We start from the raw sequence: 23,619 nt of genomic DNA on the forward strand, positions 1-23,619 counted from the left end.
GTTAGCATTGACTGTGGCCATTCAAAGGTGGTGCTAATAAGCATTTGGTCTGTTAAGATGGCAACCAGAAATGTTCAACCTCCAAAGGTATTTTGGCGATGCTAACTGCTTTGGCGGCAGAGTATATTTTCCCCGAAAGAAATGAATGGCAATCTTTAATTTAAACAAAGCTGAGAGGACTGGAAATAACACCTTAGCAGGGTTATTCCTGGTGGCGCAGCAAGCCGGAAGGGTTGGGGGCATTGCAGACTAGGCTTTGGCAGAAGGAAAACCGGGGAGCGATGGTTTAGTCACGTGTGAAGGTCAGTGGATGAAAGAAGGGGATGGTAAAGATTGAAGCTTGTAAGAATGCTCTGAGGATTGTGTTGTGGGGGGGGAGGTTTAAAGGTGGGGTGTTAAGAGTAGTTTTGTATTAGAGAGGCAATGAATTATAAATTGTAAAAATGTTGGATGAGTTTCAGAACTGCATACCTGTCCCAATAAAAGCAGCCTTTTATTCATATTCGGCGTGGTATCTATTTTGCCGGGTGGGGGCTCTTGGGGGTGGCATCCATTGGATGCTTCGGGAGAGTGGAGAAATCCAGGACCTTGGGACTCCTTATTGGGCAGTTCTGCACTGGGGGCGAGACTCCTTTAGACATTAGTCCACCTAGAGGTTCGGTGCGACATTCTGGCGTTGTGGTCCTACAGATGAGGGGTGAGAAATTATTTCTCGTCCCTTCCTCAGTCTCTAAGAGTCAGTTGTCTAGAAGTTGTGCTTTGTTTTCAGGGTCTGAAGTTCTGAGGCTTTAGGTTGTTGCTTAGGACAGGTGGCAATGTATAAGGAAGGTGCAGCAAGCCGGAAGGGTTGGGGGTATTGCAGACTAGGCTTTGGCAGAGGGAACCGTGGGGAGTGACAGTGGAGTCACGTGTGAAGGTCAGTGGAGGAAAGAAAAGGGATGGTGAAGATTGAAGCTTGTAAGAACGCTCTGGGGATTTTGTTGTGGGGGAGGGGGGGAGGTTTAAAAGTGGGGTGTTAGGAGTTGTTTTGTATTAATGAGGCGATGAATTATAAATTGGAAAAATGTTTAACGAGTTTCAGAACTGCATACTAAAAAAGAACGGCCTTTTACTCTCACTCAGCCCGGATTATTTCTCCGTTTCGCCCGATTTACTCAGATACACAGAACAAGTCTGCAGGGCTAGAAAAACAACCGGCGTAAACAATTAGTGCTGCGCGTGCAGGGCGCACTCTGGATTATTGTTTTCTGATCTGGACCCCAACGCTGACGTCTTCAAAAATTTACAAAACATTCAGACCATTTGAGAGGGATTATAGACAATAGTTAATAGCATCGTGGTAGGCGCCTTTCAAATGTCCTCCTATTAGGGATCCCGGTTTCATGGTATTTATTTTTGGAATGTTTCCGCCTGTTTTTATCCATATTTATTTTGTATCCATTTTACCGTATTTATCCATATTTAGTTTAAGTTCCGTTAACAAATTAAGTTGTAATTTTGTATAGTTCCATGTTTATTTAACTGATAAATGTGCACCCATACTTTGCGACCTTTCTGGTTTTAGCACATTAAAAAGCCAAATATAATAAAACGAAACACCCACATTAAAATCTAAGAATTATAACACAAACACATGTTGAGATACGGCAATATTTAATCTCATCCTATCACCCTATTTTTAGACTCAATAATCTGTCAATCTGCACAGCTATTGTCCTAGAGCTCATGAGTGATACCTTGGAGAATCGCAGCAAACCACCCCAATTAACTGTGTTTTTCCACTTTTAAAAATAAATACAGACAGGAAACACACAATTTTCTGTCTCCATTTAGCTGTAAAAATCTGTCAAAACGGAAAACTGAGGGGCTTACTCATACCATACTACCTCTTTTGTTATAAATGCTACTTATAATAACCACCATCAGAACTACTCCTTTGAACTATGACCTCTACGTAGGTGACCCTACTGTACGAGAAGCCTGCCAATGGACGGCTGGAGAAGTGGCAAAGGTATATTACGTGTACTGATCCGACTGGCTGCACTCTCATAGGTTAAGGGCCACCCCCTCCCACAAGCAGGGACTGGATGGAAGGATTGGAGAGCTTCTGGAATAAACCAACTCTTACTCTGAACTAATATTTCTGTTGGTTACAGGTACGGATTTACGGTGAATTTCCAATAACATCTGTCAAGTCCCGTTCGGAAGGTGGGAGGCCACCAGACCAACAGTGACCGATGCAGTTTCCTCACACTGAAGCTAAGAGTTCCCTTCTCGGTCTCGAGGATTGTCATTTTCAGTGCCGTCAGTTAGGATCAGCGTCATGCCAGCACCACGCAGTGGCGTAGCGTGGGTTGTCAGCACCCGGGGCAAGGCAAGTAATTTGCGCCCCCTAACCCGGGGCAAGGCAAGTAATTTGTGCCCCCTAACCCGTGGATTTAGTCTCTTCCAAGATGTTGCGCCCGGTGCGGCCGGCCCCCACTGCGCCCCCCACGCTACGCCACTGGCACCACGCACACTCAGCCTTCACCCGTCTGGAAGCCCCAGGGGCTGACACGCATGAGCTTTGTAGACGCTACATCAAGGGTGGAAGCTCCAGATCTCAAGCTTAGTCATGGTGCCACTGGACACTGTATTTAGCTCTGAGGGACATTTCAACACGGTGGCATCTCTCCTACCGCATACAAAGTATTTGTGAATCTTCCCATTAGTTTGGATAAAGGGAGACTGGACAAGTAAACAAATAAAATCTACGCACTGCAGGGTCTTTGGATTGCTATTGAGTTGGGCTTCTGACACTAGGCATCAGCTCACTAACTCCGATGTAATTTGTTTCATTCATACCAGATTGGGGTTGCAGCTTGCGGTACAGAGTAACCACCGTGGACACCTTTTTTCCAAATAGATTTTTGCTGCACAAAGAATGTCCTGTTACACTGCAGCCCGCACACCCCATGAGGCCAACGGATGTGGTTTTAGGATGAACAACTCTAGAGCCCTTATGGGAAATAAATAGTGCTTTATAGAGCCAATATTCAAACCCTGAGAGCCATACATTTGCATCTGTTGTTGTCTCCTTTCATCCAGATCTCAGTGGGTAATTGAATAAACAATCTAAAATGATTGATGAGGCTTCAGCCTGCTCAGAAAACTGAGAACCGTGTGCACTATCATCTACAGCGATTCTGAAAATTGAGATTGATGGGTAGTGACAATTCTTAATTATACCCAAGACTATCCTTAATAGTGTGACCTACAACAGGCAATACGAGGCAGCACACCACAGTGAATCCCATTTTGGATCTTAGGTGGTTTGGTGCTCAGAATATTAAATCTTGTGAGGCAGGCTGGGGTACCACCGGAAGCAATGATGTGTAGATGTCTAGATGCGTAGTCCATCAGGAAGGCACTGTCGCATTACAACTGCACAATAATGTCTCATGTAGCAAAGGTGGCTGCTTAGGAAATGCGTGTGCAGATCAACAAGTGGATGCTCGGATTGAGAATCCGGATGCTATTAGTGTTCCGAGTCCTCCCCATACACAGAGTAGATCATACCCAGTAAAGATATCCTTCGTCAGAGGATATTAATGTCCATCTCCAGTCTCGTTACCTTCTTGTTCAAAGGGTCTATGTTACAAGGATGTTATGTAAAGGACAGGGGATGAGAGGTCTATGTCTCAGCACACATCCAGGAGGAGGTTCTCTTACCTTGTTGAAAATGTCTAGCAAGAGCTTATCTGAAACCTTATCAGGAACCAATGCACTGATGGCTTGTGCTGAGATATTGCAACATGTCAAGGTACTTAGTGTTTGGAAGACATAAGTGCAGCACGTTACAGTAGCAGCATAAAGGAACTCGATTAAGAGGAAAAAGACCCTGCAGCAAAGCAAATCTTGCTCCAAGAATTTTTCATACTACATTATAGACACACCTACTTGGAGAGGCCCCCAGGCGGGCAAGTAATTTATGCTTCAGACTGCAAGTTCCGTCCGTCTTCCATTAAATGCCTGTTACCAAGATAAGTTAGGCAGGAGGTAATGGACTTAAATTCTTGCAACAGGGAATGCAAGGGCGTCAGTAAGAGTCCTGTTACAATCCTGGTTCAGGGAAATTGTGATTACAAATTGTGTGGATTACATGACCGCCCCTGCTGTCTTCCTCACACGCAGCTTTAAGACAAAAAGTTTTCATTTTTTTTCTAGGTGGAATCACAGGGATGGTGGCCTGCTAACACTTTTAGGCCACCCTCTTTGTGATTGTGGCGAATCGGACTGACTGCAAATTTGCCAACAATCTTCTAATTAATATCAAATTGGCAGGTCCTACTGCAACCCACTCCAATTCCTTGATTCGTGAGCCAACCTATAAGTACATAGGTCCGTTCACAAAATAAGTCCCTGATCGCAAACTGCGACCTAAACAACATTACATTTTGCACTATATCTCTTCTGAGGAGTTCCCAGGCATTCATGCCTCATGCAATTAACACATGTAGTTTTCCTTTGACACCTACACAGTCTCTTTGATGTCAATGTTGTAAAAGACCTTGAGAAGTATGAATTAATTTTTAACTTGTGAGAGAATTCTATTTTGATAAATCTTTAGGAACTTAACCTAGGTCTACTTGTAGGTTAGGCTCTAAAGGTATCCATGAAGGGTAGTTGCTCAATGTAATCTAGTTTTGGAAAGTTAACAGAGGTTTAAAGAATGTAGTTAGAAATATTTTCATTTTATAGAAAGGAAAGTGAAACTTTCCCAATTTTACATCCCAATTTTAATGGAATTTGACAAGACGACAACATAAATAAAAATGGAACCTAGAGCAAGGATTTAACAAAGATGGTGAAAACAACCAAGAACTTGGGCCTGGTAAGAGAGAAAAATAAGAATCAACCGCAAGTGATCCAACCTTTGACCGCTGATAAGGTTAACATTGTTTTGTTCACATGTTAGAAAACAGTGCTGTCTCAAACTGCAACAATTGTAAAAACCAGCCATGTACTTACTTTGATCAATGTGTCATTTATCAAGGAAACCATCAACAGTTTGCAGTTTCGTTTTAAATACAAAGAATGACTTACCTGTAACTGAAGCTATTTTATTTGTATTTTCTATAGTGCTTGTGTGGCATTGGGCCTCCTGGTGTTTAGACTGAGTGGTAGGCACAAAATAACTGCACCGTATTGTGTCATTTGTATAGCGCTTCATACCCCTCGTGTGGAACCAGAATGCAGTACCCGGTGGTTTCATAAGCGTATACCAGCTCGCTTTGTATGGCCTGGGAAGTAGCTGTTTACAGTGCAATATGGAGAGCGGAACCATCACCACGCAAAATGGCCAAAGGGCTACTCCTGTTGGGTTGCGGTGGACGTGGCACAGTACACAGGCATGTCAGTGATGCAGATGAATGCAAGATACGAAGACCGGTACCAGGCATTACATACCACCCCCGCTGGTCTCCACAACTGGGTCATGTATCAGTTGATGGGCAGGTGCAAATTGAGGGGTGACCTTCGGAGGGTGACAGAGTCAGGGGTTTGGGTACAACCAGAGCTTTACACCTCTTTGAAACCCTAGGTGGTTGAGAAGAGTTCTCATTTTTCAGAGCTTGGATGTCTGCAAAGCAAACTTTCGACATTTACGTGGCGGTGGTTATCTTAATGAAAAGAGCCTGGTTTTAGTGGCTTTTCTAAACTTTAGGGGCTTAACACCTCATGTATGCATTGGGAGAGCAAGCAGTTGTCAGTACACTTACAATGTACACCATTCTATCCTCCTCTTCACGCAAAGGATGTCCTACCTGAACATAGAGCATCAAATTCATAATCTTCAAGGAATACAGCACTGGGCTTTGAAAATGTGAAAGCAGTACTGGCCCGTTGCACAGCGGCTTGAACTCAGTTTGCTTAGTGATGGGGAGCCAATGCAGCACTGTCCGTTCTAGTGCGATGTGCTCACTTGATGTGAACTGCAGCATTCTTGACTCTTTACAGCCAATGGACTAGGTAGTCCAAGCACAGCCTAATCGCACAGTCGCTACAGAAGAGAATTAGGGCCAGGGTATCCTAGACCCAGTGCAAGTTGTAAACCTCTTTCCTCACAACAGCACCAATATTAAGAGTTTTAGAGAAAACTTTCAATCAAACAAATCCAAGGTTTTTTTCCAATTTGGACAGCAGGTTGGACAGCTCTGAGTTCTGGTGGTCTGAGGCTAGCAGGCAAGCAGCGAGTGATGCTATCGCTACCAGTTCGACAAGGACTATTGTTTGTGGTGACCTACCTGTCCATACAAACTCAGTAAATCAATCTTCTTTATGAATTCATAAACTCTTATACTTTTTTTTTTTTTTAACACTGTCTTGCATAACTGAAGAAGAGTGGTATCAGGAACACCCCATAATACAAGAATGGTGCCCCCAAGTGGGACAGAATCATCAGTGTTTGCCAAAGCACAAATAAAGTGAAGGGGGTGAATACATGGATGCCAGGAAGACTGGGCACATGTTTGCTTTTCCATTCTCTTGTTCAGGTCTCACCTATAACAGCAAATGCACTTTCTGCTGCGAGACATACAGCTAGCTTACAGTGACTTGGAGCCCACCTACTGCTTACCCTTGGTTGGCTACATTCTAACTAATTTGCTTGCTTGTTAGTAATCAGCTTTCGTGGGCTTTCCTTTATCTTCTGGTGTTTGCCTCTTCCATGCAGCATGGACCATTACTTGCATCCTCCCACCGCTTCTCTTTTGGCTTTATTTTCCCCTTTTTGGTTACGCACTCTAGAATAGTGCATGTGTTTTCCGGGTGCCTCCCTTGTGTACGAAGTGTTCCTGTTTCTTACTTGTGTTTCAGATGTCACCCTAACTCCATCAGTTGCTGTTTTTGCTTCCTCGTCCATGTCCTCCCACTTTCCGTTACTGTTCTTGCTTGCCCACCCACCCTCCAATGTGTGTGTGCTTCCCTAGCTCCGTCAGCCCACCCGCCATTGTTGGTTTGCCTCCACACTACCGCCCGCGCTCTGTTTTCTATGTGCTTCCCGACTGCCACCAGAGTGCTCTCTGGTGTCTGTGCGCATTCCCACTCTCTGCTGTTCTTGTTCTTCCCAAATTGTTTTTTCTTGCTCATCACTTTCTCTCCCAACTATATCTTTCTCTTGCGCCGATCATCCATGTTGTCTTGTCGCCCGTCAGCTCCTGACCCCCAATCCACTCCTCCGTTTTTTTTTTTAAGTGCGTTATCGCTGCATCATAAAAGCACATTGGCATGTGTAACTATTTATTTACTAACCCACCTCGGATTGATAAATAAATCGAAAAAAAATGATCACTTAATTCTGAAGGCATATGCATCCGCGAGATGATGCCAAGGATGCATCACTGCACTTTTTTCCTACATTATGTTCAGCCATGCTGCTGTACAGCATGGTTCAAAACCTTTGCCAAAGCTATAGGTCCCATAGGCGCGGTATATTTGCTTTGCCAATGCTTGTTTTATTTATGGTCTTAAGTTAGGGATTTGTGTTATCTGTCTCGACCAGTGGACTGGAATTCTGTGTGAACACTCCTTTAGGTTCCCGCAGGTGCAGAGGGAGAGATGGCAATTTCTTTTAAGTCTTGTACCACACCTTTAATTCCAATTTCTGGAACAGATTTTGGTCTTATACATTTTCAATTGGTTCATTAACTGCGTGAGTATGGTCTCATACATTTTTAATTAGTTTATTTTAAATCTAATAAACATACAAGATAATTATTTTTACTGGCAAGTTGTAAATATCAAACATTTGTAAAACGTTAATTTATTTAAACCATTGTACATGAGTCTTTGCATAATTACTAGTTTGTAGTTTCGTGCTGTGGGTGTCCTTATGCTGTTGTTGAGCAGCTTTGGTTACACCTTTTTGTTAGGGAGGCCGGAATAGGAAGTAAAAATATGAAAAATATGTTTAACTTTATGTACTTTGTTTATATACTTATTTTGGTATTTGGTCGTGTTGTTTTTTTTTCTTAATTTTAAATTATATATTTAAGTTAAATACATTTAAATTTGCACTTACTTCAAAATTAATTCTAGGTGCTTCTCTAGTAAAGCATCCTGGGCCCCTCTGTCGTTGGACTAGATTTCCAGCAAGAGGTTTTCTGTGTCAATCTGTTATTCTGTGGAAACGTTAATTATGTGTTTTTGGCGTAACTGTTAAGCGTTTGGGTAGGAGTCGTCATGTAATTTAAAAAAAATGTTTTTTGTTGTACAAGTGAGGTTAATGTTTGTTTTCTTGGAATGTGATAGGTTAACTTATTTTTAGGGTCGAGCCTGCGTCGCATGCGCTTGCGCATGCGTTTCGCTAAGCGAGACGCTTTAGTTACTAAAAAGGGCTCGGAGCCCTGTCCACGTCACGTCATTGGTTCATGGGCTTGCCTGTTAGAATCTGCTTGATTTCTTTAGTGGAAGGCATGCAACCGTCATGCTTTTTCGGTGGATAGCCCTTCTCGAGCGCATCGACCAAGTACAGAAAACATGCGAGGCTCGCTGTTTTCCCTCCGGCCTGTGGACTCCTTTTTCTCTCTTTTCCCTCGCTTGGCAGAAGTTGAGCGCTTTCCATAATATCGACCCTGAGCGCTTTCCATAATATCGACCCTGTGACACAGTTAATTGCACTTTTCCGGTTAGTACATAAATGCACTTTTGCCGATAGGTTTCATTACCAGTGAAAAGCCGGGTTAGGAGTTTACAACGCTGTCAGCTCTAACACGAGCAAACGCGAGACCCGTTGCATTGCAAATGCTTGTTTATTTTGTTTCCAGTTGTCTAACTGAATATTTGCAACATAAAATGCTCCTTTGAAAACTTGAGTTTTGAAATATATTGTTATGTGTATTTTGAAGTTTATGTGCTTTTACTTTGTTTTCATTTTGTTGTTGTAAATCACGATGTTTCAGTTGTCGAGGTTTTTGTTCATTGTCCTAATTATCCAAGAATTACAATATTTTTGTAATCTACATTTTGTTTAGCAATATTGTTTTTATGACATTTTTGGTGCTCCATATTTGTGTTGTCGACATTTTAGTATGTTTCATGGAGTGTACAGAAAATCAATATTTTAGTGTATGATATTTAGATAAAAAATTTTTACGACAACAGTTATGTGGTGGATGTGGCATAGGGCTGGTTGAGGGCCAAAACTGGCAAATAAAGATGCAAGGGCATCACAGACCAGGCTTGGCAACAGAGGCGTAATGAAACTTGAGAGCCACTCCCCCACTGCAAAGTAAATGGAGGGGCCCCACTCCCCAGCCCACCACTTACCACTTTTGCTGAGGTGGATCCCCTTGAGCTCAGGAGGGCCCCTTGCACCTGGGGTGGCTATGTTACACCACTGCTTGGAGATTAGAAGCATTGACCATGCATGTGAGTGCCAGCTTCTTTCTTTATGAAGCAATATGGCAGTAATGGAGCAATTTTGCAATTGTTTTTAGGAGGAATATTCTAAATATGTCTATCTTCAGATGATATGTTGCTGACTTTTAAAAGGATCGCAGGCGAGCTAGAACCTACTGAGAAACAGGCTGAAAACTAACCTGCCTGTGGCGTAACAAAACTGGAGGGGACCCCCAGCAAAGAGCATGGAACGGGGCACCCTCCGGAATCACTCAGGCCAGGTGCTGTGCTTAGGGAGCCCCCTGGAGCTCAGGGGCCCTCCTGCACCATGTGGGCGGCGGGGGGCATTGTTACGCCCCTGTGACCTGCGGGGGCCTTTGTTACGCCCCTGTGACAAATAAGAACATTCCAGGGAACATACTGACTGCTTTCAGTGCAATCACTGCTCACAGCATAGCTCAGCACCGACCACTATGGGAGGGGTACAGGTGGAAAGGGAAGAATTCTTCTCCCTAGCAGGTCCACGCTTCCGGATAGCCGCAGGAGTGCACTCAGCAGCCTTTTTCGCTTCCCTGAAGCGGGGGCAGATTGGGGGCTTACTCTCAAACTGTCCTGCTAGAGGTGACAGAAAGAGCACTACACACCAGGGCTCTGTTTCATTACCTAAAACAAATGGGATGGGCCTGTTCTAACCAGGCACTGGGCTGAAGCCTGGTACCCCAAAGACCCACTAGCCTGTCTGTCACCTCTGGGAGCAGGTTGGATGATTTACCCGCGAAATGACCTTCCCAAGTCCCAGGCTATTTTTATTACATAAAATAACACGGTGGGAGCCTGTCCATCCAGGCGTCAGGAGGTACCCCACACGCCCAAACTGGGGAATTTGCAAACAATCTGCCCGGGTAGAGGGAAGGGTGGGACACAGCCCACTGGAAGCCAGGGATGCATTGTTTTTTTAATGGGTTGGGGGACAGCCTATTCAGACTCGGGCTCAGCCAACACGTGCTTGTGCAGGCCCTTCTACAAAATGGATGATGGTGCCTGAATATTGGGTTGGTACAATTATAGGGAGGAGTCCCTAATTTGCATGTTGGCAAGGCCTCATGCAAACGAGGGAACAGTTGGCCTCCTGTGAGTGCTGCACAGTCGGTGTGTTTATAATATCGCACAAAGGTAAAGTCAGTCCTTCCCCAGTAGAGGTGGTCACAGGGCTCCCAGCTTTCACTAATACTCTCTGCTGAGACATTGTTCCAAATGCCGGTGCTCGCATCCGCACTGAGGGCAACAGTTTTTTTTGTAATCTGAGGCACTGTTGCAGGCTGCACCGAATTGAGGGAGTATTATGAGTCAAACAGGGGCAGTGCACCAGATGTGCAATTTATGTGCACTTTGTTTCAATGTAGTAGGGCTAATCCTTTCTAGCACTGGGCCACACCTCACACCCCTAGAGCCCAAAGTCTCCCTCTAGTGGCAAAATGGCTCTGTCTGGTGCCCAGGATTGAAGGATGCAGCCCAGAGCCAGGATGGGCAAGACCCGCACCTCATTCTGTTTCACACTATCCCCTTGATGGTCTGATAGGCTTCCTGAACCCACTGGGACGGGCAGACATACGGTAAACACCCCAATCTGCACACCTATGGGTGCAGAACGCCCACTAGACTCCCAGTGAAAAGAGTAAGGAAGAGACTGTGGTTGCAACCCAAATGTCCTGTCATTGGACCACACCCCAAACCCCTGGGACTTTCTGACCCACTGGAGCCTAGAGCTCAAATAATATAGCCATCCTGATGGCAAGCGAGAGAAAGACAGGATTTCTACCCCTCCCGCTCGGAAGGCAGAATTAGGAGCTTACCCTCTCTCTACCAGTCTATATGTAAAAGAAATCCTAATCTCCTCTCATTTGCATGGGTAATTTCTACAGGGTTGGGCTCCAGTTAGCCAGTACCCAGGCAACACTGTTACCTCATGGCATTTCTGTAATCTCGGGGAACCCAAGGTGGTGTGGCCTGGGTGAACCACTGCAGGTGTTGTCATTATGTTCTGCAAATTTCAAAATAAACACACAATTTCCTCCTCTTTTCCACTGTGGTGGATGCACCATTCGGCACACAAAGAACGACACCAAACAAAGCCATTTCTGAAAACCTACGACCCAGGGGAACCCAGGGTAGTCTGCCTTGCTTGAATCCCAGCTCATTTTCGAATTGTCAATAAACACAAATTCTATTTCATGTATGTCACAGAAATCACAAGCACTTTTAGCAATGGCCAAAGTCTAATGACCTTGCATTCTCACTCGTATCCAAATAAAAATGATGCCATCTATATGTGGATGTGACTAACATAGGTCATAAGAACAAATATAAACTGCAACAATCCAAAGACCAAGTTGACACTAAATTGACTTCACATGGTTTACGTTTTGATCAGTTTCTGTCACGGGTGGTAGGCCCACCCACCACACCCATGGGCTACCCTTTGTATATGGAGAAATGTTGAACCACCCGGTGGTAGGGCTTTGTGGATCTCTGCAAATTCCAGAGCTTTGCTGCTCTGAAATTTGAGGAAAATCTGTAATTGTAGTCTGAATTGGAAGTCTGCAGGGCATTCGGGGGGGGGAGAGGGGAGTGGTGAGATCCACATATGCCAGATCACGCTCGCCTTACCTGGATGCGTAGTTTTCAGAAATGTCTGGGGTCGGTAGGTTTTCCTGTGTGCCGGGCGACACTGTCCCAAAAACTGCACCTATCCACATCACAAGAAATACTTAAGGAAGAGTGGATAACTCTCCTGGAATGATATTAAGTTTGAAAGGGTGACCTCTCATAGGTCAGTGGTAATGATTTACAACACTATTAAACCCTCATAATGTCTGACCACATACCCTCAGAATCGAGCTGTAAAAATATCCAGAATGTAAGAAATAAAGAGACGCACAGATGTCAGCTAATGCGGATCGCAGAACTTAACCGAAATGTAAAAATGAAATATCAGCAGATATTTTTTTTTTCTTTCAACCTATTTTTACTATATTTTATATAAGACAGACAAACAATTGGAAAGTATAAAGGACTCTTATGCATCAAGGCATACAGGATAAGAAGAAAGTGAGTCACTCAATGTCGACAGACAGTGTCTCAATTGTGTATTCCCTTGTGTCCCATCCACTCTGTACCCAGGGTATGGTGCTGTATCATGTTCAGTAAACAAGGTACGATGAAAGAGGGTACGGTACCATAGGTCTGTTATATTTACGGAGAAGTAAGGCATGCACCAATTCAGACAATAAACCAGACATAAATGTTTTGTCTTGAGTTGGACGGTGGGCGTGTAAGAGCTGATGCGGGGTTGTGGTGTACAGGAAATGGACAGGGAAAGGAAGGTGGGAAAAGTGGACAGAGGGGCAAGTGGGATAGGTGAAGGCAGAGAGGAAAGGGAGGGAGCTAGGCCAGATATTTATCTGTGAGAAGGACAACTATCTTGTGTTGGAGCAGGAATGTCTGCCTACCGTATAGGAGCCGCTTCTTATTCAGGTAGGTGAATGAGAACCTAATCAACATATGAACTTAATGTAATTTAGGTGGTCATTAAACAGCTAGCTTGTACCACAAACGTTATGTTGAAGGTAATATTCTGATTCTAGAAGACCCATCACTTAATGCCTGGAGAATATTCAAATAAATGGAGCCAAGCTGATTGCTAGACTGTGAGGTGCAGTCCACACATAGAGAATTGGAAGTGAAAGTCTCAAAATATTTATCATGAGTAGTACATTTTTATCATTCTACAGCTTGGAACCAGACAACTGGAGTATGTATCAAGGTAATATTTTGCAATTTAATGTTAGCTGTGTCCCACTACATTATGGAAGACATATTTCTTAAAACTGCAACAGTCAATTTATCAAGTTATTATCCTATATTTAGGCTGAATATTCTGTATGATCATGAATCTATTTTAAAAAAAGCATACTTCATGTTTTAGGGTACCAATAAAAGCACGCTATTCCTCAATACTGTCCAACTCAATTTAATCCCGTTCTGCATTCAGCTTTTCTTAGAAATGAACAGGACCACAAAAGATGCAGAAATCCAGCATTTACAACAAAAAATCTTGGGAACGAGTCAATGTTTGCAAGATCAATTTTGTGTCTAAGATAAAAAATAAATAGAAATTTAAATGAAATTGGTTTCTGCCTGTAGTACATTGACAATTTCTTCATGTGGTATCAAATTAGCCAGGCTAGGTCTAGTGCTTGTACATGAAGGACCCCCATCAGGCACTCACCAGCCACTATAGCACGGGGCTTACCCTTGAAAAAACACATGCCTGCCTGAAAAACATACGTTCACTTTCTATCACAAGCATTTATAGTTTGTTGAAGCTAATCTGCGTCAGATTGCCCTCGTATCTGGACGACCTTCTAAATGAGGGGGTAATACATAAACACACTACTAACCATTGCTGTATCAGGATTAGTTTTCTGGAAACTCAGGTCTAAAAATATTAAAAGATATGAAAGACAACAGACAATTTAAGGGTGCATGGGCACTCTCTAGCTTGATGTGTGGATGTTTCTCCCCCAAAGGGAGCCCCTGTCTTGTATACTGCACATGTCAACAACTAATATCCATTGGATTTGGCACCGAAAGTCCTACTTCTCATACAGCAGTGTTATAATAACAAACAAAGAAAATAATTTTTCACAAGGGATAACCTGAAGAACATATAGTAAAGAAAGGAGACTGAGATGACGTGGATCTTTGGAATTCAAACCCTAGTCTCGTTAGAAACTATTCCCAAGACTTTCAAAGTTTGCTGCTCTCACTCAGATCATTACAAAAATATTTCATGCTTGCCTAAATGTCATTCAAGAACTCAGTCACCTTACACCGATGTAAAACAATAAAAGAAAAAATATGCATTTCAGATGTTGCAAAGCACAATGTTTACCATATTAACCATGTGTCAGAAGTTGGTCTATTCTTCAGGGGATAAAACAAATCTCCAATAATTAATATGAAATTGCCCTGCAAAAATATACACTCTGGTAAATGTGAATACTCCTACTGTCCTGTAGAGCGGCAGTACTAGTATAAGAGTCCATCCAAAAATCATTTCCTCCCTGGCTCTACTACAGTCACAATATCATAAAGACGCTGGGCCTTCATCAAGAACTGGAGACCTTTACAAATGCACGATACATAAATCAATTTTGGGATTAGTGCATAAGCATTGAAGCACGAGTGGTGGGTGGTTCTGTCCACAACACCTTCTTGTGGAAAACTTTATATTTCATTCCATCCCTTGAGAGCTGCAACACATCAATGCCGATTAGTATCTGGAAACAAACTTCAGTGGTTTGAAGTTAAATGCCTCCAAAAATTACATATGGACTGACCAAGTTAGCTTTTGTTAGCTGGTAATTTCAAGATGACCTGTACACACCATCTTCTCTATTTATTATAAAGAAGGAATGTAAGAAGAGCCTGTTAATGAATATCAGTAAACTTGTCTTGTTTTCATTGTAAGCCCCTGGTCTGCAGTTGAAAAAAATATTTGTTTTAGATATTCCAACTCTTTCTTAGGATGGCTGTGATTTTGGGGCTATATACATGCTCGTATCCCAACATGGCGCCTGCAACCAGACGCCCTGACCGACCCCCTTTTAATACTGAGTTGGCCACATGCCTGTCAAATTATTTCTCTCTAATTAAAAACATATCAACACGTGCCACTGAGTGGGATGCCCATAAAGTTGTAATTAGAGGGCACTGCCTGGCAGCATCGGTGGGCATTAAAAAAATGCTTACCATAGAGTTATTAAAATTAGAAGCCAACATACATAGGGCAGAGATTGAGGTCTCAACAAACAATGCCCCACCAGAAACACTAATTTCACTGAAAGCAAAATACAGAGAAACGGATGACAGTCTTAGTAGGCACGACTACAGACACTTCAAAACGAGACAACATGCTGAGGGGGACAGATCGGGCAAACTGTTGGCGTGGCTGGTGTGTCAATCACCGCAATCATCGCTGATAGGGGCTATCAAATTACAAACACGAGTAGTGGTTAACACTCAAGTCGACATTAACAAGGCCTTCTACATGTATGATCGCTCGCTATACCAATCCTCTACCCCCCGTGCAGAACAACAACTGGCTGAATTTCTTGCTCAGATTCCCCAAAACTCGAATATCATCAACAACGCTGACATTCTAGACGGCCCCATTACTACGGAGGAGCTCCGTTTGGCCCTCTCTCAGATGGCGCGTGGCAAGACCCCTGGCACGGATGGTCTGCCAGCAGAATACTACAACTCACAAAGCACTCACCTCCTGCAACCCTTACTAGAGGTGTTTAATGAAGCGCGTAATAGGAAACAGTTACCAGACTCTACGAGGGAAGCACTAATAGTGGTCCTGCCAAAACCAGGTCGTGATCCACTGGATGTCAAATCATACAGACCACTCTCTCTCCTGAACACTGTTTGCAAACTCCTAGGGAAGATCCTAGCAAATAGATTGCTCCCCCATTTACCGCACTTAATACACCCTGACCAGTCGGGATTTATTCCGGGTAGAAATACCCTTTTAAATATAAGGCGCCTAATCCGCATTATGCATGATACCACAGACTCAGGTAGTGTGACCGTGTCACTAGCTATAGAGAAGGCGTTCAATACGCTTGGTTGGGAATATCTATTCCGCACCCTCAAGGCGTTTGGCTTCCAGAGTGGCTTTATCAACTGGATTGCTACGCTATACTCCAAACCAACAGCCCGAGTTAAGACTGGTCAGGTAGTGTCAGAGGCCTTTCCTATAGGCAGAGGCACCAGGCAAGGCTGCCCGCTCTCTCCATTATTGTTTGCAATAGCTATGGAGCCACTCGCAGTTAAGCTCCGTGGCTGTGCGCATAAATGGGGCATACAGGAATTTGATGCATATCATATAATATCCTTGTACGCAGATGACGCCCTGATATATCTGCGCAACCACTCTGCCTCCCTAACCGAGGTAATGTGTATACTGAACATGTTTGCTCTGGTCTCCGGCTTGCATGTAAATTGGTCTAAGTCTTGTATCTTCCCTCTCACTTGTTTGCCCACTGAACAGCGAGCGTCTCTCCCCATGCACCAACTACCATGGACACACCAGACCTTCAAATACTTGGGCGTTCAAGTATATCACTCTATGTCAGACCTAAGGGAAGGTAACTTAGACAGGCTGCTCCGCTCCACCCGAGGCTTCTTGGCATTTTGGAGTTCCTTGCCTTTATCGCCAATGGGCCGGACAGCCATAGTCAAGATGCTAATACTACCGAGACTCTTATACTATTTTACTGCACTCCCGGTGATCTTGCTGCGCTTGTTCTTCCACAAAGTGCATTCCCTACTGACTGACTTGCTCTGGGGCAGAGATAGACGCAGAGTAGCCCTAACTACCACACAATATCCACAAGTAGGAGGAGGCCTGGGCATGCCGAACCTTGAGCTATATTACGCAGCAGCCCAACTTTAATGGGTCACTAAATGGCTCAACGAGCCGTCCAATGCAGAGTCTACAGCTATAACAGCTTATACAATCCCAACAACGATATTGACATGTTTACTAGCAGGACCCCCTTATCCACTAAACAACTCACCCTTACTGGACACAGCTAGACACTGCTGGAAGAGATACGTGCAGGGCAGAATGCAGACCCTCCCCTACTCTCCCCTACTCCCAATGCCACAGTTACCGGGCATTCACGCCCTATCCTCCTATCATGATGTACGGGTGGTTAATACCCTGAACATGGGAGACTTCTATTCTGACTCTAGAGCAATCAAGTTTGCAGACCTGGTGTCTGCGGAAGTAATGCGACCGAGAGCATTTCCGACATTCAATGCCATAACTAATCTCCTACACAATCTCTGGGGCTGTGGTCACAACGAACCGAATGAATCCCCTCTACTCACTGCAATACTCTCTATGGGCGACGCAAAAGGCGTTGTTACCAAACTATATAAAATACTTCTAGCAAGTAGCTGCAAGGCCCTAACCCAGGTCAAACACCGCTTGGACACTGTCCTTCCCACACCAATTACACACAAATCCTGGGAAGCAGCCCTTATCTCGATCAAGTCCGTATCTCGCAACTCCAGACTAAGGTACACGCAATTTAATTATGTGCATCAAGCATATCTTTCCCCAGCTTGTATTCATAAAATATACCCAGGCGCTAACCCAATATGCCCAAGATGCGCTACCCCTGCAGCAACTTTCTACCATATGGTCTGGGAATGCCACGCGATCAACACTGGCTGGAACCGCGTCGTTGATACAACTGCAGACGTGATAGACCAATTGTTGACTCCTACTCCAGAATCCTGCCTGCTCAATATACGCCACCGCACAAAAGGCGATAAACACACTCACAAGTTTGTAGATTTGGCATTCGTGACATATAAACGCCTGATAGCTACACACTGGAAGGTACCAAATGCCCCTCCCCACTCGCTCTGGTTGCGAGACCTACATGATTATACATTGGCAGAGTCTCAAACATTAAGGCAATTACAACACAAGGGTCAGATACAAGGCGGGAATGAAAGCTGGGACCTTTTCGTAGTTAGAATTGAATCCAGAGACGACAAGTATCCACCATGAGATAGCCCTTTAGCACTCTTGGGACATGTGATTATTAAAAATACCCAAAGTAGTAGAGTTTGTTAAAAGCAGATCCACTCAACCATACTGCCATGCCAAGTCCATCCGTTATCTACTCACCAGCCCCTCCCTGATACTGTTATTCCTCCACACCAAAACGCACACATAGAAACGAAGCCCTTAGTGCCTGTATAGACGAATGCTTCCACTATTATATTTGACGCTAACACATATATTTAAGAATAATAACCATCATGTCAAGTGTTAATAGTTATATAAAGTTTGTTGAATGCCAGTACACTAAAATACAGCCGTGATGTACAGAGAAATGTACATACGTTAAGAAAAGCATATGGAGGGAAGATGGGTATTCTCTTACCAAGTCATTTGTAATGAACTGCTGCTTTTGTACCTTGTTTTGAATTAAGTTGAATAAACAGATTTAAAAATAAAAATAGGATGGCTGTGATTTTAATTGCATTCAAACATACTTACAACTGTGGCTATTAACTAATGAAAGGCGCACTAACACACGCTTCTGAACAGGAGCTTCCATTCTAAGAAAAAGTGCATGGAAAATATAATCCTGAGGAACTTAGACACTGTTACATATTTTGTTGTGCGCTTGAAGCAACACCACCCTTTACATTTGTGCACGGCTTCCATGATAAAAGTTTCTGTCATACCTTTCTGGTACTCATGTTCCAGTTGTGCAATTTTAGAACTATTTAGGAATTTATGCAAGCTTGAAGACTGGTCCTCAGTCCGTGAAATCCGAAACCTTATTCCTGGGACGTCCTGGGGCTTGCTAAAACCCCGAAACCTCTGGAATTCAATGATGGGGGAGTGTAGATCTTTGTGTTGATCTACTAACTAACAGGGGATGCTTTTGTCTCTACAAATTAGTTAATATGTTTCTCTGATGTGATCTCTAATACTAGCTAATTTTTATTACTACGGGTCTCATTTAAAGTTTTGTGCACACGTAACTCGTCACCAACGTGGCTGATATCCGGTCTGTCTTCCTACAAGTGGCAAACAATAGAATGCGCTTGTAATAGGGCACACTGGATATCTGCCACATTTGTGAAGGAGGTAGAGGTCTGGTAAACTCTAAATCAGGCCCTAAGTGTGTAAATGTTTTTAGTCAAATCTTATATAAACTAAAGCAACACGTTTCTGAACGACCTGCCAAAGGGCTCAACATCATGGGTGGAAATAGGGAGCTTTGAAGCAATATGAGGAGCCAAGAAGCACGATATAAAGCTCATACCAACAGAGCAAGGTGGTTTCGACAATTGATCACTGCTTTAGTCTGTGGGCTTTAGCAAAAAAATCAGTTGAATTGCGAGGAAGTCTATTTTGCTGTTTTGTCAATTTTCGTGCCGCATTTGATTTGGTAGACAGGAAATTGTTACGGGATATGTTGAAACAGCTAGGAATTGATTTATATATACTATTTCTTCTCCAGGGTCTGCATTCACAAAACTGGGCCCAAGTAATTTTAGATACGAGTGGCTCACTTTCAAAAAGGATCCCTATAATGAATGGTCTCCGTCAAGGTTGTGTGTGGGCCCCAATTTTATTCTCATTATTCTTATCAGATTTGCAAGGGTTGTTATGGAAGGTTAATGGGCTAAGCCCAAAAATGGATGGTGTGCATGTTTCCTGCCTACTATACGCTGATGATTTAGTGATAATGGATATGACAGAGTTAGGGCTACAAAGGAAGCTAGAGATGCTTTATTCCTATTGTCAAAGGAAAACATTTATAGTAAATATGGAGGAAACGAAAATAATGTCTATAGGGCATATGGTTCGATTCGCACTTAAGATGGAAAGTACATACTGAAACTTTAAAAAATAAAGCCTTATCTTCAGTCTGGGGATTAAAACAATTCAATAGTAAATACAGAGGTCCTTCTCTTCAGCCGGTTATCTCTGCTTTTAATTCTATGGTTCGCCCCCAGTTCCAATATGGGGTGGAAGTTTTAACTTTCTCAGGGAAGCTAAATTGGGAAATAGAAGAAAGCATTTGCGTAAAGCGCATGCTTTAATTGCCCCCCACAAGTATGTTACAAGCTATAAGAGCTGAATGTCAAATGACGGCGTGGACTTATCTGGGCCTACGAGCCACACTGAAGTTTTGGTTAAGCATAACAGATGAAGGGTTCTGTAAGATCGCGAGACTGTGTAAGAAAGAAATTATAATAAGTGAGTTACATTGGACATCGCAAGTGAGAGGACAGTTAAAAAAAGATCTGTGCCCTCCTAGGATTACCTGATAACCAATGGTGTGGTTCGCAAATCTCGAAGTATAATTTAAGAATAATAGTGAAGGAAAGAGCAAGAGAATCAGACCTGAAGTATTTAGAAAGTAAATTTTTAACGCAGGCTATGATAGCTGCATGGAGGAATACGGAAACCTTCCAGTATATAGAGGCTCTTCCTAATTCAAGATTAAGAAATTTAGTGTTACAGTTCCGAATTGGGCTGAACCCTGGATATATGGATCCCAAAGCAAAAGCATTTCTTAAGGATAGCCAGGGTCTGTGTACATGTGGCTTACAACAGAAATATACTATGCAACATTTACTTGTGGATTGGCAATGGTTTTTAGGAGTGGATAAGAAGTTTTTAAAACCGATTTTTAAGAAATATAATATTACTAATCGGGACCAAGCACTTAGGCTACATATTGATATGAGATTTTTAAATGTAACTTGTGCACTGGGCCTATTTTTAGATGACTTAAGAAGGGAAATATTTAGATTTATAGGGGTTGATAGAAGGGAGGGTATAATGTGGAATGTAGAGTTTTAAGTGTTATAATCGATTATTATTATATTGGTTGATGATTTTAGGAAATTTTCTACGCTAGGAGAAGGTAAGAAATAATATGGAGAGCACTTTTAAATTGAAAAAAAAAAAGGCACTTTATGATAAAGTAAGGATGGAGCTCTTTTAGAGCTGTATAGGGGTTAAATTGGCTGGCATGTTGTACTTTATGATCCTATAAGAACTTGAATTATGGAGGAAGTAAAAGAAAAGAAGAGCTTGTTTAACCTAAAATGAAATTGGTTGATGGTATTCTAGATAACCTCGCTACGCATAACAAGGCAAGAAATAAAACGTGGAGCATTCCAAAATGGGAAACTGCACTTAGGAGATCGCAAGGAGCAGAGTCTAATTAGAACTGTATGTGGGATAATTTAAGTTGGCACGCTGCACTTTCAGGAACTGTAAGAACTTGATTTTTAATCAAATGAATTATGCAATTAGAGTTGGTTAATAAGAATTAGAAAGATCTAAGAACTATGTGTGTTAATCTAATATTTAATTGTACATTTTATTGTTTTTATACTTTTAAGGCTTATCCCAAATAAAAGGAATTTTTGACTTGACTTGACAATATAAAGCTCAAATTCAGTAATATAAATAAAAGCAATGCTTGATCATTACTTTCATATAGTCTTTCTAAGTGTGAAGATATTCCTAACGGCTGGGTACCTTTGGCTACAATATCTGAGTGAACAATGTAACATTTTTTAACATCTGAATCATCCCATGTGTGATTCTTCAATAATGCGTCCCCTTTTCTTTCAAGAAAGGTCATATAGTTGGAATGTGCGAAGTTCTATTAAGGTGACACGCTACGATAGTCATTCCAGAATGAATAGTAATAATGAATCTGGTTTATAACTTGTGTAATAATAACGAATCTGGATCAGAACAAGCAAATATCACAAACCTGGATTACAACATGTGATAATACCATACTTTTTCAACACACAACTGTTGCCATCTAAACCTTGTTGGAATCTGGGTTTGGAAATACCACACTTTGCAAATTCTGCTGCCTGCAATGGGGATACATGAAAGGTTGTTGCATTATCCCACATTCTGACATGCAATGCAAAACTCTGAATTACAGCATATTACCAGATACTTTCAATACTGATCTACATTGTACTGGTATTTGGTGGGTAAGTTATCAATGCATCACATAACAGGGCATTCAGAATGGACCTCAGGTATCAATATTTGTTATGTTTGCGATGTTTGACATCTTACCGGAGGTGTGGTATGTAAGATAATTTATGAACAGTCAACATACAGATGGCAAAATGCCTACAGATTCTGGGCCTCTGTTTAAATGTTAATACACAAGTGAATGAAAGATATACTAGTAATTTACTACACTAGTGAACTAAAAACAGTCACCTACGACAACTAGGCAAATGTCGCTGAGTTCTCTGCTTCACACATTAAACAGCTGAAATGTACCATTCTAATGTGCTATCTGTTGATATATACATTTAAAAAAAACTCAAATGAAATACCAGCCTGGCTTCTACAGTGTGCCACATGCCTGTGTCAATGTAAGAGCAGAAGAACCCTCCACAACGCTACTTAACACAGCTTGAAGGTAATTATGTGTCTTGAAATTTACTGTTGTGCGTTTTACCAGCCAAAAGCAATTCTCAAACACCCCCAATTTACAGTGCGGTAATTTGATATATAGAAGGATAAACTGAATTGCCCTAAATAAAAATGAGTTCCAAGGACAGAGACAGGAAACCTTTGGCTGCACAGCTACCACTGTGACAAGAAGTCCACGCCGCTTCCATGGAAGGGTGTGCAGAGCATGATGAGCTGTCATAAACACGGATTGGACCAATGAGCACATAAAGCAGCACAGGATGGTATGTGGAAACCATCAAATGAGAGGGTATAAATGAATTACCACTTTTTGATTACTTACGAGCAAGGAAGGGGTCATGGGATTTATATCTAACCAAATGTGTTTTTTTAGGTTTCTGAAACATATTTGAAGTCAGTTTCTAATAATAGTAGTCAAAGTAATACTGAATTTATTTCACAAACTTCTAATTCATTTTAGCTGTGGAAAAAAAAATATTACTCCTGGGGTCAGAAATGGTACCAATTGTTTGCATCACAATCACTGAAGATACCGACTGGCCTCACCAGTTGCAATGGTGTGAGCACCAGCTGTGAGCACTGGCAGCGTACAGTGTGGTCTCACGGATTGTGCCACATTCTCCCCGATGACACTTCTGTGTAGTGCCCTATTTATGGCATTTCAAATCCCATCTCCTTAAGGCAGATGGGAAGCGCCCTTTGTGAATTTCCCACTAGGTCAGCAGGTGGAAACCTCGGTTTCCGCCTGCTGGCCTAGCGGGAAACGGCCTACAGAATTGCCTCCGGCCCGTAATAGGGCCGGCAGCAAAGCTGTAGTGCACAGGGTGCATCAGCACCATCGCAATATTCACTGTCTAACATTGCGATGGTGCTGGCTGGGGGAACCCCTGCACTTCCCATGCCGTGTGCATGGGCAGTGCAGGGCCCCCCCTGGTGCCCCCTGCGCCTGTTCTCCCCAGGGCAGCACTGCATGCATCGCTGCCCTGGCCGATTAGGCTCGCCTGAACCGCTAGCACACAGAGACAACTAATCCTGGCGGTCCGAAAGCGGCCCGACTGCCGCAGTCGTAATATGGCAGTCCAACTGCCATCCGAGGACCTGGTGGTCTTGAGACCACCAGCCTCGTAATGAGGCCTATAACG

General features: G+C 42.9%; 1 protein-coding gene across 1 annotated transcript in view; it reads right to left on the bottom strand.

Annotated features, from left to right (window-relative positions):
• The window catches only part of LCMT1 (leucine carboxyl methyltransferase 1), a 134,784-nt gene that overhangs the window by 18,016 nt on the left and 93,149 nt on the right, over window positions 1-23,619 (bottom strand). The gene's annotated exons all lie outside the window — the stretch shown is intronic.

Source organism: Pleurodeles waltl, chromosome 10, assembly GCF_031143425.1.
Source record: "Pleurodeles waltl isolate 20211129_DDA chromosome 10, aPleWal1.hap1.20221129, whole genome shotgun sequence".
In the NCBI taxonomy this organism is placed as follows: Eukaryota; Metazoa; Chordata; class Amphibia; order Caudata; family Salamandridae; genus Pleurodeles; species Pleurodeles waltl.